This window comes from Pseudophryne corroboree, chromosome 1 (genome assembly GCF_028390025.1).
Source record: "Pseudophryne corroboree isolate aPseCor3 chromosome 1, aPseCor3.hap2, whole genome shotgun sequence".
NCBI classification, from domain to species: Eukaryota; Metazoa; Chordata; class Amphibia; order Anura; family Myobatrachidae; genus Pseudophryne; species Pseudophryne corroboree.
Window position 1 is genome coordinate 1078777581 of NC_086444.1, and position 17345 is coordinate 1078794925.

Sequence of the window (17345 nt, forward strand, 5' to 3'; positions counted from 1 at the left end):
AAAGTGTGTGTGGTGCTGTACAAAATGAAAAATAATGAAAACATTTCATATAACAGTGAGACTTCTCAGCGGTGCAGGGTGCCAGCATAAGGTAGCTAGTATAGGGAGAGATAGGCCCTCATTCCGAGTTGTTCGCTCGTTGCCGAATTTCGCTATATTGCGATTAGTCGCTTACTGCGCATGCGTAATGTTCGCAGAGCGCATGCGCTTAGTTATTTTACTCAAAAGTTAGGTATTTTGCTCACGGCATTACGAGGATTTTTCTTCGTTCTGGTGATCGGAGTATGATTGACAGGAAGTGCGTGTTTCTGGGCAGAAACTGGCCGTTTTATGGGTGTGTGTGAAAAAACGCTGCCGTTTCTGGGAAAAACGCGGGAGTGGCTGGAGAAACGGGGGAGTGCCTGGGCGAACGCTGGGTGTGTTTGTGACGTCAAACCAGGAACGAAACTGACTGAACTGATCGCAGTGGCAGAGTAAGTGTCGAGCTACTCAGAAACTGCTAAGAAATTTCTATTCGCAATTTTGCGAATCTTTCGTTCGCAATTCTGCTATGCTACGATACACTCCCAGAGGGTGGCGGCTTAGCATGTGCAATGCTGCTAAAAGCAGCTAGCGAGCGAACAACTCGGAATGAGGGCCAGTGAGACCGCTAAACGCCACCAGAATTTATTCTCAAGAATACTGAAGAATAACATTGGGTGGAAACTCCCTATGGGCAGGGTGTATTAAAATACATCGCCGCCCCTCGCCACCTACGGCAGTGATGTTGATCACATATGTACTAACATATGCGATTAACATCACAATGCTATACCTCCCAACATGACCCTCTCCAGGAGGGACAGAATGCTCTGCTCCTGGACTTCCCTCTTAATTTGTGATTGCCATCACCTGTGATGAAACACCTTTCTTATCCATTAACCTGTTCAAAACAGGCTCCGGCAATCATAAATTAACAGAGTATTCCAGAAGCAGAGCATAGTGTCCCTCCTGGAGAGGGTCATGTTGGGAGGTATGCAATATCGTGCATGGCACGCTCCCGTGAGGCAGTCAGTCGCTTCCCCTGATCTTACTACATGTTCAACTAGATTAGGGGAAGCGGCTGCCGATCCCATGCAACGCACTGGGAGGGGGGGACGGGACCGTCAAGTGGGCAGTTGTGCACAGGATCGCTCCGTGTATATGGCCGCCCGATATGTCGGCTCGATGCATCGGTGGGCATACATCGTACCATGTGTACCCACCATTACTCCCGATCATTCCCCGATTTTCATTCTGTAGTATGTACCTAATCTGGTATCAATTGGAGCAAAGTCAGGTGGAGAGAACTGTAAAGTAACAATGAACAGTCCCAATGAGTGGCAGACAGTCTCCAGTCAGAATGTTGACATTCAGAATGTTGCAAGATTGTGAATGTCGACGTGGATGTAAGGCGGATAAGCAAACTATTGACATGGTTAAAATATCAACAGTATCAAAATGTCGACATTTGACATATTGACAGCAAAAAGTCAACAGTACATTTATTTTGTTTATTTTATGTGTTAGGTTTTTGTTAAAATATGCAAAAATTAGCATGTCTACATTCTGGTGTCAACATGTTAATTGTCGACATGAACATGCTGACTTTTATTATTAAGTTAACATTTGTGAATGTTGATAATTTGCTTGTCAACCTAATGTCCATGTTGACATTCTGACCGTGGGTACACACAGAACATTTAGAGCCACAATATGGGTGTTCCCGATCATTTGGAATGACACATGGTGTACATCGTTCCATATGTACGCCCGATGACAATGGTGATACGTGCACCCGCGGGTTGCTAACGACAGCCCCATATCTTTTGAACATGCAAGAAGATCTGGGGCTGTCGTTAGCGATGCCATGCTGCCGAATGCAGCATGGCCCCCACTCCACCCGCCCGGCTGCCATTCGTCGCCGTTAGCATCGGAAAGTGAGTATGCACTTGCCGATGCCGCCCCCCCACCCGGCCAGGCACGATATGTACCCACTTTAACACTCATACTTTTTAACCATACACAAAATATGATTAATATTTGAATACTGTAAGCCGCATGGAGCCATATGGCTAAAAGCTCGACCCCCAGATGAATTACGGGAGATTCTAGATACTGGCCCTCATTCCGAGTTGTTCGCTCGGTATTTTTCATCGCATCGCAGTGAAAATCCGCTTAGTACGCATGCGCAATGTTCGCACTGCGACTGCGCCAAGTAACTTTACTATGAAGAAAGTATTTTTACTCACGGCTTTTTCTTCGCTCCGGCGATCGTAATGTGATTGACAGGAAATGGGTGTTACTGGGCGGAAACACGGCGTTTCAGGGGCGTGTGGCTGAAAACGCTACCGTTTCCGGAAAAAACGCAGGAGTGGCCGGGGAAACGGTGGGAGTGCCTGGGCGAACGCTGGGTGTGTTTGTGACGTCAACCAGGAACGACAAGCACTGAACTGATCGCACAGGCAGAGTAAGTCTGGAGCTACTCAGAAACTGCTAAGTAGTTAGTAATCGCAATATTGCGAATACATCGGTCGCAATTTTAAGAAGCTAAGATTCACTCCCAGTAGGCGGCGGCTTAGCGTGTGTAACTCTGCTAAATTCGCCTTGCGACCGATCAACTCGGAATGAGGGCCACTGCTAATAGTCCTTCATCTGCAGATTGCAGTAATCGAGTGGGGCAGGATGGAATCAGAAGCTGCTTCAGGTACCTTTGGGCCCTGGTCATATAGTGCTTTGAAAGTCAGCAAGTCAATCTTGAAGACGATCCGCCATTTTACAGGCAGCCAGTGGACGGAGTAGGTAATGGGTGTTATGTGGCTGGAACCGACAGCTGAGATTGCTGAAATCATGCAACTTCACAGACGTCATGTCCCATTATATAGACCTCTTTAAGTTTCTATTGCACACCAGTGTGGTGTTATCATTTGTAGGAGAGTGTCACTGCCACCACCAGACTCTTTTACTTGCGTTTTAAACATCTTCTTGGGTAATGTGTATCTACTGCAGCATGGTTTTTCCTGCTGAATCCATCCTGTCCGCATACAATTATTTTAGCAATAGCTCATATAGCTTCTACAAAAGCTGTTCCTTAAAGTGCATGATAGTACAAGGTAGCAGGGACGTGCGGTGAGCTAAATGGCTTAGGAGCCACTGGCTAGCACCAGAGCCAGATTTACATGCAATATATGAGCCAAAAGGTACATATGGGCATTATACACAGGTGCAGCAGTATAAAATCCTGGAAATTTGGTTAGCGTTAATCAGAGATGTGCGGAAAAGATAAGCAAGTGAGGCCCTGCCTCACCTGCCATAGACTTTTTACTCCTGAGTTTTGGCTATAAAAATTATTAGGATAATGCAAAAAAGATATTTCAAACATATTCTTTGTTTTTTCTATGTACTTTATACAGTCAAAACATTGGCACAAACGTTAGTATGACAGGAAAGGCTCTGCATCACCTGCCTCACCCCACCGCACGTCACTGCAAGGTAGTGATGTTAGACAGTTTACATGAAATACTATCCCTTCTCTTTTTATACAAAAGTCTTCCGAGTAGGTAAACCAGCCCCTTTAACCATACCTCCGAACTGTCCCGTGGTGGGGGGGGGGGGGGGGGGGGGGCAGTTGGGAGACTCTGTCTCTCGCTGCCCTGCTTAGCAGGGCACTGGTGAATAGACGCTGTGCGCATGTCTATTCACTGGAGTCAGAGGGAGAGGGGGCATGCCTGTCTCCTCAGTGATGAAAACAGGGGCGTGACTCGCGATCGCGGGTCCGTTCACGAAGCCACGCCCCCTTTTCATAGGCCAAGACCCTTTTCGGGAGTGCGTGAGTATTCGCTGTGCGTGTGTCCATCTTCCAAAGATGACAAAGTTTGGGAGGTATGCTTTAACTAATCCAGACAGTACTCATAGTATGTAAGTGAGGGACAACTTGGTCACTGTACATTTAGTATCATTGCGGGGAATTGTCTGCCCCCCTATCAACATGCAGCCAGAGTCTCAGAACTGGCACCTGTGAAGCTGATCCAGAGGATCTACAGTATTCTCTAGACCAGGCCTGGCCAACCTGTTACTCTCTAGATGTTGTGAAACTACAAATCCCAGCATGCACTGCCACAGTTTTAGCATTCCCTAATAGCACAACTATGGCAGGGCATGCTGGAACTTGTAGTTTCACAACAGCTGGAGAGCCACAGGATGGCCAGGCCTATTCTAGACCTTTCACCCAGACTTACTTCCAGGACTTTGTCAGCAGAGGAATACCACTGAAACCAGCTCCAGGGGGCTTAGATCCAGATCATGTGGGGCAAGTTGGACTTAATACCAACTGGTGCTCACTGACCACTACAAAACTTTGTCTCCTAGGACTCCTATGTAGAAATGTGCCTTTCAGGGTCATTAGACCCCTTCAGGAGCCACTGAATTCACCAGAACCCTATCAAAGAGACCACTGTTGTACTGGGACATAGAGGGGCCACTGGAAGGATGCAGTGGTAGCGGCCCCTGCTTAACAACTTAACTGACTAATTTTTTCTCTCTCAAAAAAAGCTCAGAAATGGACATGGGTTTTTATGAGTGATATAGGTGAAGAATGTGTATTTACTCTTATCCAAAATAAGGAGATTTACGGTAGACTTACCATGGTTAAATCTCTTTCTGCGAGGTACACTGAGTTCCACAGGGAATACATTGGGGTGTAGAGATGGATCTTGATCCAGAGGCACCAACAGGCTAAAGCTTTAGACTGTCCCAGAATGCATTGCAGGGCCTCCTCCAGGCACTGTGAGCTCAGTTTTGTTAACCAGTCCAATGCAGAAGCAGGTAAAAGAGAAGGCAGATGTTAGTCACATAGAACCACGTTCTCATGACAGGAGAAGGGACTAGCGGCCATACAAACCCAAAAGAATCTAAGTGTGTCAGGATCGGCACCCTGTGGAACCCAGTGTACCTCGCAGAAAGAGATTTAACCATGGTAAGTCTACTATAAATCTCCTTTTCTGCAGCGGGGTACACTGTGTTCCACAGGGAATACATCAGGGATGTCCTAAAGCAGTTCCTCAAGGGAAGGTGATGCACCGTTGCGGGTATGAGAACCTGGCATCCAAAGGAAGCATCCTGGGAGGCGGAAGTATCAAAGGCATAGAACCTAATAGACGTGCTCACTGAGGACCACTTAGCCACCTTGCACAATTGTTCTGCGGACACACCACGACGGGCCGCCCAAGAGGGTCCAACAAACCGAGTAGAATGGGCTTTAATAGCAGCAGGAGCTGGGAGTCCAGCCTGCGCATAAGCTTGTGCAATCACCATTCTAATCCATCTGGCCAAGGTTTGCTTATTCGCAGGCCAGCCACGTTTATGGAAACCAAACAGTACAAAGAGGGTATCTAACCTCCTGATAGAGGAAGTCCTCACCAGATATATATGGAGAGCCCGTACCACATCCAAAGACCATTCTTTTGAGGACAATTCAGAAGAGATGAAGGCTGGAACCACAATCTCTTGATTAAAGTGAAAAGGTGACACCACCTTAGATAAATAACAAAGGCGAGTACTAAGAACTGCTCGGTCACGATGAAATATCAAAAAGGGGTGGATGACAGGACAAAGCGCCTAAGTCTGACACCCTTCTAGCAGAGGCAATAGCCAGCAGAAACAGGACCTTGGCTGTCAGCCATGTAAGGTCCACTGACTCAAGAGGTACAAATGGAGACTCTTGCAGGGCATTCAGTACAACAGACAAACCCCATGGAGCCACAGGAGGGACATAGGGACATAGGTACATAGGGAGGCTGAATCCGCAGTACGCTCTGAGTGAGTGTACGAACGTCAGGTATAGATGCAATTTTTCTCTGAAGCCACACCGACAAGGCAGATATGTGAACCTTGAGGGAGGCCAGACGAAGTCCAAAATCCAGGCCTTGTTGCAAAAAGCCAGAAGTCTGGAAGTACTAAACTTGGAAGCATTGTAATTCTTAGCAGCACACCAGGTGAAGTAAAAATTCCAGACCCTATAATAAAGCCGCGCAGAAGCTGGTTTGCGGGCCTTTAGCATAGTTTGTATAACCGCCTCGGAGAATCCTTTGGCCCTCAGGAGTGAAACTTCAAGAGCCACGCCGTCAAAGCCAGTCTGGCCAGGTCCGGGTAGAGACAAGGGCACTGAACGAGGAGGTCTGTGCATTGAGGAAGTAGAAGAGGACGCTCTATTGATAGAACCTGTAGGTCTGAGAACCAATACCGTCTGTACCACGCTGGAGTGACTAAACATAGTATTCCTCCTTCTTGCTTGAACTTCCGTAGTACCCTGGGCAGAACTGACACTGGAGAGAACACGTAGGGCAGCCGAAATTTCCATGGAATTGCCAGTGCATCCACGAACGCTGCTTGAGGATCCCTTGTTCATGATCCAAAGACCGGAACTTTGTGATTGTGTCGTAACGCCATCAGGTCTACATCTGGTAGACCCCACTTGTCCACTAGAAGTTGAAAGACTTCCTGATGATGACTCCACTCTCCGGCGTGAACGCCCTGACCACTAGGGAAATCCGCTTCCCAGTTGAAGACTCCCGGAATGAACACTGCCGATATTGCTGGCAAATGGCGTTTCGCCCAACAAACGATTTTTGACACTTCCATCATTGCCATGCGGCTTCGAGTGCTGCCTTGATGGTTTATGTATGCCACGTGGTGGTGTTGTCTGATTGTACTTGAACAGGCCTGTTCTGTATCAGAGGCAGGGCAAGAGTCAAAGCATTGAACGCTGCCAGCAATTCCAGAATGCTTATCGGGAGGAGAGATTCCTCCTTGGTCCACCGACCCTGGAGAGAGTGTTGCTCCAGCACCGCGTCTGTAGTCAGTAGGATCCAGTTGGGGATCCAGAAGGGACGGCCCTGCTCAACTGTTGGTCCTGTAGCAACGACAGACGAACCTCCAGAGTCAAGGAGATAATTTGAGACCAGATCCGATGAGGCAGGCCATCCCACTTGGAAAGGATTAACCTCTGTAGAGGGCGGGAATGAAATTAAGCATACTCTACCATGTCGAAAGCCGACACCATGAGGCCTAGTACTTGCATCACCGAGTGTATTGACACTCGATAGTATCTAATCCTGTCCTGAAGTTTCAGGACTTTCTCTGGAGACAGAATCAGTCTTTGGCTGTGTGTGTCCGGTAGTGCCCCCAGGTGCACCATGCTCCGAGCAGGGACCAGCGAGGACTTCTTCCAGTTGAAGAGCCACCCGTGGGCTTGTAGGAAGTTTACCGTCAGTTGTAGATGACTGAGGAGGACATCGTGGGAGTTTGCCAGAATCAGCAAATCGTCCAGATATGGCAGGATCCTGACTCCCTGGCGACAGATATGAGCCGTCATTACGGCCATAACCTTGGTGAAGATCCGAGGGGCCATGGCCAGTCCAAATGGCAGAGCCTGGAAATGATAGTGAAAGTTTCCAAAAGCAAACCACAGATATTGCTGATGCGATACGGCAATAGGCTTATGCAGGTAAACATCTTGTATATCCAGGGATACCATATAGTCTCTGGGTTCCATGGCAAGTACAATTGAGCGCAGTGTTTCCATACGGAACTTGGACACTCTCACAAACTTGTTCAGTGATTTGAGGTTGAGAATAGGCCGGAGAGACCCATCAGGTTTCTGGATTAGAAACAGGGTCAAGTAGTATCCTCTGTCTCCCTGGGACAGAGGTACCGGCACTACCACTCTTGTATCCAGGAGGGAACGCACAACCATCTGTAGAGCTTGCACCTGTAACGGATCTGAAGGGATAACCGTTGTGCAGAACTGGCGAGGGGGACGTCTCTTGAAAGAGACCGACTACCCGTGAGGGACAACCCCTCACATCCATGCGCCTGAAGTGGTCATTAACCAGACCTGGATGAATCGCAGAAGTCGGTCCCCCACCCTGGGATCCCCCAGGGGGAGGCCTGTCCCATCATGCAGCAGGCTTGTCATGAGAAGCAGGCTGTCGAGCAGCTCAGGATTGTTAGGCCTTGGGCTTAGTGGTTGTTGGGAGCACGAGACAATCTCGGGTATGCCTGACCTTTTCTTTCCGTTAAGGCCAAAAGCAGGGAAAAGTGGTACCTTTTGCCTTCTGTGCAGAAGGAGTAGCATTTGGGAGAAAGGCAGTCATAGTAGCCACCGTTTCAGACCCAATTTTTAATTAGGTCTTCCCCAAATAAGATGTCCCCAGTAAAGAGGAATACCTCCAAGGACTTTTGGAGTCCAGGTCCACCTTCCATGACCTCAACCACAGAATACGGCAAGTCAGGACAGACGTATTCGACACCCTGGCTGCCAACAGACCCGCCTCAGGGGACTCCTCCTCGTATAGAAAAAGGTGGCAGTGGTATTGTGAGACAGGGAATGTCTGGCATTGTCAGATATATCCTCGGGCAGCTCTTCCTCTAATGCCTGATCCAGTCATCAATCTATTTTGCAGCCCCAAGAGGACGCAACCGTGGTCTATGTACAACACCCGTAAGGGAGTAATAGACTTCAGGCATCCCTCCACATGCTTATCTGTTGGTTCCTACAGTGAGGGGACAGTGGTGAGAGGCAGAGTGGACGACACCCAATGGGTGACACATGAGTTCACTAGCAGTGAATTACCTACTTGTTATATAACTCTGCAGTGGGAGGATATCGAGCTAATGCCCGTTGTAGACAGGGGGAATGTCTTCCCTGGATTAGACCAGGGGTCTTGTCTGATGTACACTTATTGGTCAGATTGTGGTAACACAGTTTTTTTTACCCTCTGATGTGTGAACATATCAGTTTGCTTAACCACAGTAGGGGAATCCTCTTATCATCAGTGATTTGTAGGATTTGCTTTCCAGTAACCACAAGGGCAGTGGTGTCATTTAGCAATGGAAAATCCTTGTCAGAAACACCTAATATAGGGACTGACAGGACAGCATGATCCCCCTCTCTTCAGATAAAATATCAGAGAGATTATTGAATAGGGAGGACGAAGCAGGCTGCTTAGATAATCCAGAGACATGAGAGTGACCTGGAATAGGGTTTTGCTTGATCAAGGAATGAGTCATACACTACAACCCATGAGGTAAAATTTTCCCGCCCAAAGCGGAGCAACCATGGGGACATCAGTGACTGTAATGTTACAGGTGGTCCCATAGGGGGCATAAAGTGTTCAACTAGAGTACCCAGTAGGTTTGAGAAAACAGCCCAGGTTGGCTCCTGATTGATCACAGGAGCTGCGGACTGACTGAGAGATGTATGAGACATAGTACACAGATCACACAAACTTCCCCCTCAGGTAAATCCATTGCGCATGCACTGCAGGATGCAGGAGCGTCCCCAGATTTACTGCCCTACATGATAAACATTATACACAAATGCAACAGAGAGTGGTTTAGTACGATGAAGCCATACCTGCAAATAAATCCGTTAGCATGTGACTGAGTACCCAGAACACAACACCTGCGAATAAATCCGGTATTATGTGACTGAGTACACAGTAGAATACACGTAATAGGTAAATACTGTGATGCACTATATAGTGACCCAGACGCACCTAGTCCCCTAAAATACAGTATACAGTGATAGATATATCTGGAATACACCACAGTGAAATCACATAGCAGATACTGGCACACATAGTCACGTTTGCAATGCAGATAATTATTTTCATGACAATAAAATTGCATTGGATTATTATATGAACATATATATATATATATATATATATACACACACACACACACATATATATATATATATATATATACAAATACAATACTCAGAGGGCGCTCAGTAACAATTTGTTCAAATAAAATCCAAAACCAGCTTGACCTAAATTACACAATTTAATTTATTAAAAATATCTAAAATATTGTGTAATATTACATCAATATAGTAATTCATACAGTGAATTCATAAAACAATATTTCATAAAACCCAACGCGTTTCGTCCGTTAAGGACTTCATCAGGGGTATGGGTCTTCGTGTGCAAATATAACTGCTCTGAGTGGATTATTTCTTCTTTATAATACGGTAGTTTATTCTCTGTAATTTTGGCTGTCTCTGGAGATAATCTTCATTAGAGATCAACTACTCCTATATTATGGTCAGTCAATGTTCAATATGTTTTCCAATACAAATTCACTTGCTCACTGATGGTCTAATCTTGACAGGGCCGGCTCCAGGCCTACTAGCACCCTGAGCGAGAAAATTTAAAAGTGCCCCCCCCCCTCCCCCATGCGCGCGCCGAAGGCGCGCGCTCCTGAAAAAGTGGGTGTGGCCTCCTGAAAAAGTGGGCGTGGTCTCGCCCCCCAGCAGTGCCAGCTACACATGACATGCCCTCCGGCAGTGCCAGCTACACGTGACATGACTCCCAGCAGTGCCAGCTACACATGATAGTGTTCACTTTTTAGGGCAGGTTGCTGATCACAGGGAGGGCACATTTTTAAGTTAGGTGGGCAAAATGATGTACATATTGTAATGCTTGTTGTACCCATTTCCACACGCTAAAGCATGGACAGTGCGCGCCGAAGGCGCGCAGCAAAAATTTAGGGGAGTTACTTCGTGGGGAAGGTGCGTAGCCACATTATAGTGGCAATTCACATTACACCACACAGTAGTGCAGCTAATACACATTGCACCAGGTAGAACCTCCTATAAGAGCACGTTAGACACATTGCGCCAGGTAGAGCACTGAGACACACTGCCCAGCCACAGACGCCTAGCGGGAACACTACATGATATGCCCCCCAGCAGTGCCAGCTACACATGACATGCCCCCCAGCAGTGGCAGCTACACGTGACATGCCCCCCATCAGTGCCAGCTACATAAATGGCCACACAGTTCCAGATGGATAAATGCCCCCACAGCGCAGATATGCCCCCACAGTGCCAGATACATTAATGCCCTCACAGTGCAAGATATGCCCCCACAGTGCAAGAAATGCCCCCACAGTGCAAGAAATGCCCCCACGGTGCCAGATACATAAATGCCCCCACGGTGCCAGATACATAATTGCCCCCACGGTGCCAGATACATAATTGCCCCCACGGTGCCAGATACATAATTGCCCCCACGGTGCCAGATACATAAATGCCCCCACGGTGCCAGATACATAAATGCCCCCACGGTGCCAGATACATAAATGCCCCCACGGTGCCAGATACATAAATGCCCCCACAGTGCCTGATACATAAATGCCCCCACAGAGCCAGATATGCCCCCACAGAGCCAGATAAATGCCCCCACAGTGCCAGATAAATGCCCCCACAGTGCCAGATAAATGCCCCCACAGTGCCAGATAAATGCCCCCACAGTGCCAGATAAATGCCCCCACAGTGCCAGATAAATGCCCCCACAGTGCCAGATAACTGCCCCCACAGTGCCAGATAAATACCCCCACAGTGCCAGATAAATACCCCCACAGTGCCAGATATGCCCCCACAGTGCCAGATATGCCCCCACAGTGCCAGAAATGCCACCCACAGTGCCAGAAATGCCACCCACAGTGCCAGATATGCCACCCACAGTGCCAGATATGCCACCCACAGTGCCAGATATGCCACCCACAGTGCCAGATATGCCCCCACAGAACCAGATATGCCCCCACAGTGCCAGATATGCCCCCACAGTGCCAGAAATGCCCCCCACAGTGCCAGATATGCCCCCACAGTGCCAGAAATGCCCCCCACAGTGCCAGATATGCCACCCACAGTGCCAGATATGCCACCCACAGTGCCAGATATGCCACCCACAGTGCCAGATATGCCCCCACAGAGCCAGATATGCCCCCACAGTGCCAGATATGCCCCCACAGTGCCAGATATGCCCCCAGTGCCAGAAATGCCCCCCACAGTGCCAGATATGCCCCCCACAGTGCCAGATATGCCACCCACAGAGCCAGATATGCCCCCACAGTGCCAGATATGCCCGCACAGTGCCAGAAATGCCCCCCACAGTGCCAGATATGCCACCCACAGTGCCAGATATGCCCCCACAGAACCAGATATGCCCCCACAGAGCCAGATATGCAATGCCCCCCACAGTGCCAGAAATGCCCCCCCCATAGCCAGAAATGCCCCCACAGTGCGGATCCCCCCAATACCTGCGGCGCTGCTGGGGAGGAGTACTGCTGCTGTCCGCCTGTCCGAGTGTGCTGGCGAGCGGGCGGGAGTGCTGGCGGGCGGGCGGGCGGCCGGCGAGTCAGAGTGAGCCTGGGTCCGGGTGGCCACTTGTGTGCACTATGGCGCCGGCGTCTGACGTCAGACACCGGCGCCGCGCAGCGCGCATAGCGCACAGTGCACACGGGCCAATGCTGCACACACAGGGCCGGCTCCAGCATCGAATATGGCGGCGCCAGCGCGCGGCGCCCATTAAGGGTGGCGCCCTGTGCGGCCGCTCTATTCGAACATGCCTAGAGCCGGCCCTGAATCTTGACCGGATGAATTAGTTTAAAGTTCAGCACGATGATAACAAGTTGGGCTAAAAAGCTCCTTAAAATCCAATAAGGTGCATCTTCTAAAATAAAAATTCTTTAGAGTTCGACAACAAGTAGGTTCTGAGCTCCACAGTGGCCGGTAAGATATAACTTCCAACTAGAAATTAAGAGATTCAGGACCTGTGTTGCTGCCTCCTTTCCTGTATGGCAAAACATACAGGAAAGGAGGCAGCAACACAGGTCCTGAATCTCTTAATTTCTAGTTGGAAGTTATATCTTACCGGCCACTGTGGAGCTCAGAACCTACTTGTTGTCGAACTCTAAAGAATTTTTATTTTAGAAGATGCACCTTATTGGATTTTAAGGAGCTTTTTAGCCCAACTTGTTATCATCGTGCTGAACTTTAAACTAATTCATCCGGTCAAGATTAGACCATCAGTGAGCAAGTGAATTTGTATTGGAAAACATATTGAACATTGACTGACCATAATATAGGAGTAGTTGATCTCTAATGAAGATTATCTCCAGAGACAGCCAAAATTACAGAGAATAAACTACCGTATTATAAAGAAGAAATAATCCACTCAGAGCAGTTATATTTGCACACGAAGACCCATACCCCTGATGAAGTCCTTAACGGACGAAACGCGTTGGGTTTTATGAAATATTGTTTTATGAATTCACTGTATGAATTACTATATTGATGTAATATTACACAATATTTTAGATATTTTTAATAAATTAAATTGTGTAATTTAGGTCAAGCTGGTTTTGGATTTTATTTGAACAAATTGTTACTGAGCGCCCTCTGAGTATTGTATTTGTATCACTATTTTTGTCACCGTCTAGCAAGGTGACTACTATTGAGGTGCAGCTGTGTTGTACAGCGCGAATTAAGGGTATATTCTTTTTATATATATATATATATATATATATACAGTGATCGCAAAAACGCGGCATAGCGCGTATTTTACCCAATATGAAGGTCCAGGGACTCACTTTTTCTGAATGGGTGGGTCCCCGGGGACGCGCTCCACTGGGATTGGCTGGAGGTGTAATGATTGATTTCTACCTTGTCCGGCTGCAGAGAGAACTAAATATGTGGAGAAGGAGCCTCTTGGTCAAGGGAGACATCAATCATTACACCTCTAGCCAATCTGAGTGGAGCGCGTCCCCAGGGACACACCCATTCAGAAAAAATGTATTTGACTCTTCCCTGCTTCCCGGGCGCTCTGGCCGCGACAGTGAGTGACCGTCTGTGAGAGTGTATTCATAACCCAGCAGCTACCAGCCTGTTTAGTGCTGGCGCTGCTGCAGTTCTGATCGGCTGACGCGCTGTTTTAGATATGAATCACATGGGGGAGGGGGGGCCACGCACCTCTGAAATCCTGCATGCTTCAGTAAGCGCAGCGGGGATGGGGTTGGGGAGTATGTTCCAGGCGCACACCGCACAGGAGGATCTGGCAGTGAAGGAGGGAAAGGGTGGCTACAGTGCACTACCGCACGTCAGTGCTAGTGTTCGCATCCCCTAGCAAAGTCCGTCCTTGATCCTCTCTATGTAATCCATCACGAAGCTCTCATTGTACACACTCCCTTACCACCCGGGATTTATGGAGATCAGCGGCAGCCTCTGCTTGATTTATTAGGCTGTGCTGTGAACGGAGCTCGGAGGTGCTGGGGGAGGGCTGCAGTGTCCATACAGTTATTACTGTGTGCAGCCAGCTCCCAGCATAGGACAGGGCTAGGCACAAGCCAGGGGTGAGGGCTGCTCTGAACATTCAGCTCATGGAGCCCAAGAGGCTGAGCTGCAGGGAGACATGTAATAGTAGCCAGTAGCAACAGCAGGTTGGATCCTGTCCCCTCTCTCTCCCTGGCCATATTACACCATCTCTAGCCTGCACATCAAGTAGTGGGAGTCTGAGGTGGTGGCTGCAATGTGTAAGTGATCCTCTACCTGGCGCAATGTGTATAACGTGCTGTACCTGGCACATTGGGGTCGATTCTATTCGGCAACTAATGAATAGCGCCGGGAATTAGCTCCCGACGCTATTCAATTCAGCAACTAGTTACGTCGGCGATGGCCCGTTCTCGCCGACAAAACAGGTTGAATTGTCGGGAGAACGGGCATTCTCCGACTTAACTCCCCGGCGCGAGGCTGATTCCCGACAGAATCAGCCTCGCGCCGGCCGCGAGGCAGCACTTTTGTCGGGTTTCTCTTCTCATCCCCCGGGGATGAGAGAAGAATTCCCGACAATTGCAGGTAATTAGTTGCTGAATTGAATAGCGTCGGGAGCTAATTCCCGGCGCTATTCATTAGTTGCCGAATAGAATCGACTCCATTGTGTGTAACGTGCTCTACCTGGCACATTGTGTGCAACGTGCTCTACCTGGCGCATTGTGTGTAACGTGCTCTACCTGGCGCATTGTGTGTAACGTGCTCTACCTGGCGCATTGTGTGTAACGTGCTCTATCTGGCGCAATGTGTGTAACGTGCTCTATCTGGCGCAATGTGTGTAACGTGCTCTATCTGGCGCAATGTGTGTAACGTGCTCTATCTGGAGCAATATGTATAACGTGCACTAACTGGCGCAGTGTGTATAGGAGGTTCTACTTGGTGCAATGTGTATAAGCGGCACTACTGTGTGGCGTAATGTGAATTGGCACTATTATGTGGCCACGCCCCTTCCCCATGAAGTCACGCCCCTAAATTTTTGCAACTGCCTATATGCTGGGGTCTTGGAGGTGGGGCAGCAATTGACTTTCTGCCAAAGGGCACCAAAATGTCTAGTTACAGCTCTGGTGCAGGGTGTCCTGCATGCTACACAACCCAGCTGCATTGTCACCCCCCCCCCCCCCCCCCCCCCCCTTGCAACTCTTTTTTGTGGTGTCCAAATAAGATTAAGATCAATAAGAGCCTTTAACCCAATGGGACCCAGAAAAGGACCGGTTGGACCCCAATTTTTAAAAGTGAGGGGTCCCTGGGACCCACTTTTTAGGGGGCTCAGCGCGATCACTGTATATATATATATATATATATATATATATATATATATAAAAACACAATGTGCGGTCTGAGACCGGATGTATATATCAGAATACTCATTCAATATATTCTGGCACAGGTACACTTGTTTTTAACTAACGCTGTCTTATTATCGACATGTAAAATACTTAAGTGTTTGTAAAACCATGGCGCTGATGTACAGGTGGGTTTACAAAGGCACGCCTGATGACTGTCTGCTATTTACAGTGATTGACAGATTCTACTAAATTGTACGAGTCCACCTATATGTTTTTTATTTGTTATAATAAATGTGTGTTAAAATAGTATCACACTATTAGAGTCTTTTTCTCCCCTGGGAGCAGAGGCGGATTGGCCATAGGGTCTACAGGGAAGATTCCCGGTGGGCCGACACACCCGCGGGGCCTGTTTTGTTTGAGGACATGTGGTCCTATTTATAGACATAATGAATAAGATGCAAAATAATTTGCATATACGAAAATGACTTTGCCACTTAGCCTGTGATTGCAGATGACCTAGTGTACGCTCTGTCTGCCTGCTTGGCTGACATATAAGATTGAGTGAATAGTGATTGGGATACGGTTGGTGTAATAAGCAAAAAAATAAGAATTTACTCACCGGTAATTCTATTTCTCGTAGTCCGTAGTGGATGCTGGGGACTCCGTCAGGACCATGGGGAATAGCGGCTCCGCAGGAGACAGGGCACAAAATTTAAAAGTTTGACCACTAGGTGGTGTGTACTGGCTCCTCCCCCTATGACCCTCCTCCAAGCCTCAGTTAGGATACTGTGCCCGGACGAGCGTACACAATAAGGAAGGATTTTGAATCCCGGGTAAGACTCATACCAGCCACACCAATCACACCGTACAACTTGTGATCTGAACCCAGTTAACAGTATGATAACGTAGGAGCCTCTGAAAAGATGGCTCACAACAATAAACAACCCGATTTTTTTGTAACAATAACTATGTACAAGTATTGCAGACAATCCGCACTTGGGATGGGCGCCCAGCATCCACTACGGACTACGAGAAATAGAATTACCGGTGAGTAAATTCTTATTTTCTCTGACGTCCTAGTGGATGCTGGGGACTCCGTCAGGACCATGGGGATTATACCAAAGCTCCCAAACGGGCGGGAGAGTGCGGATGACTCTGCAGCACCGAATGAGAGAACTCCAGGTCCTCCTTAGACAGGGTATCAAATTTGTAGAATTTTACAAACGTGTTCTCCCCTGACCACGTAGCTGCTCGGCAGAGTTGTAATGCCGAGACCCCTCGGGCAGCCGCCCAAGATGAGCCCACCTTCCTTGTGGAGTGGGCATTGACAGATTTAGGCTGTGGCAGGCCTGCCACAGAATGTGCCAGTTGAATTGTGCTACAAATCCAACGAGCAATCGTCTGCTTAGAAGCAGGAGCACCCAGCTTGTTGGGTGCATACAGTATAAACAGCGAGTCAGATTTTCTGACTCCAGCCGTCCTTGAAATATATATTTTCAAAGCTCTGACAACGTCCAGCAACTTGGAATCCTCCAAATCGCTAGTAGCCGCAGGCACCACAATAGGCTGGTTCAGGTGAAACGCTGATACCACCTTAGGCAGAAAATGAGGACGCGTCCTCAATTCTGCCCTGTCCGAATGGAAAATCAGATATGGGCTTTTATACGATAAAGCCGCCAATTCCGACACTCTCCTGGCTGAAGCCAGGGCCAGTAGCATGGTTACTTTCCATGTAAGATATTTCAAATCTACCGATCTGAGTGGCTCAAACCAATGGGATTTGAGAAAATCCAAAACTACATTGAGATCCCACGGTGCCACTGGGGGCACAACCGGGGGCTGTATATGTAGTACTCCTTTTACAA

At 48.2% G+C, this 17345-nt stretch overlaps 1 long non-coding RNA gene across 2 annotated transcripts in view; it reads left to right on the plus strand.

Annotated features, from left to right (window-relative positions):
• The first annotated feature begins 13639 nt into the window (after positions 1-13639).
• The window catches only part of LOC134926712 (uncharacterized), a 48247-nt gene continuing 44541 nt past the window's right edge, over positions 13640-17345 (plus strand). The window contains exon 1 of one of the 2 annotated variants that reach the window (XR_010177546.1): positions 13640-13703. This is a non-coding gene — a long non-coding RNA (uncharacterized LOC134926712). Of the gene's footprint in view, positions 13704-13886; positions 14398-17345 lie in introns of those variants that run through there. The other variant, XR_010177545.1, reaches the window with a different exon arrangement.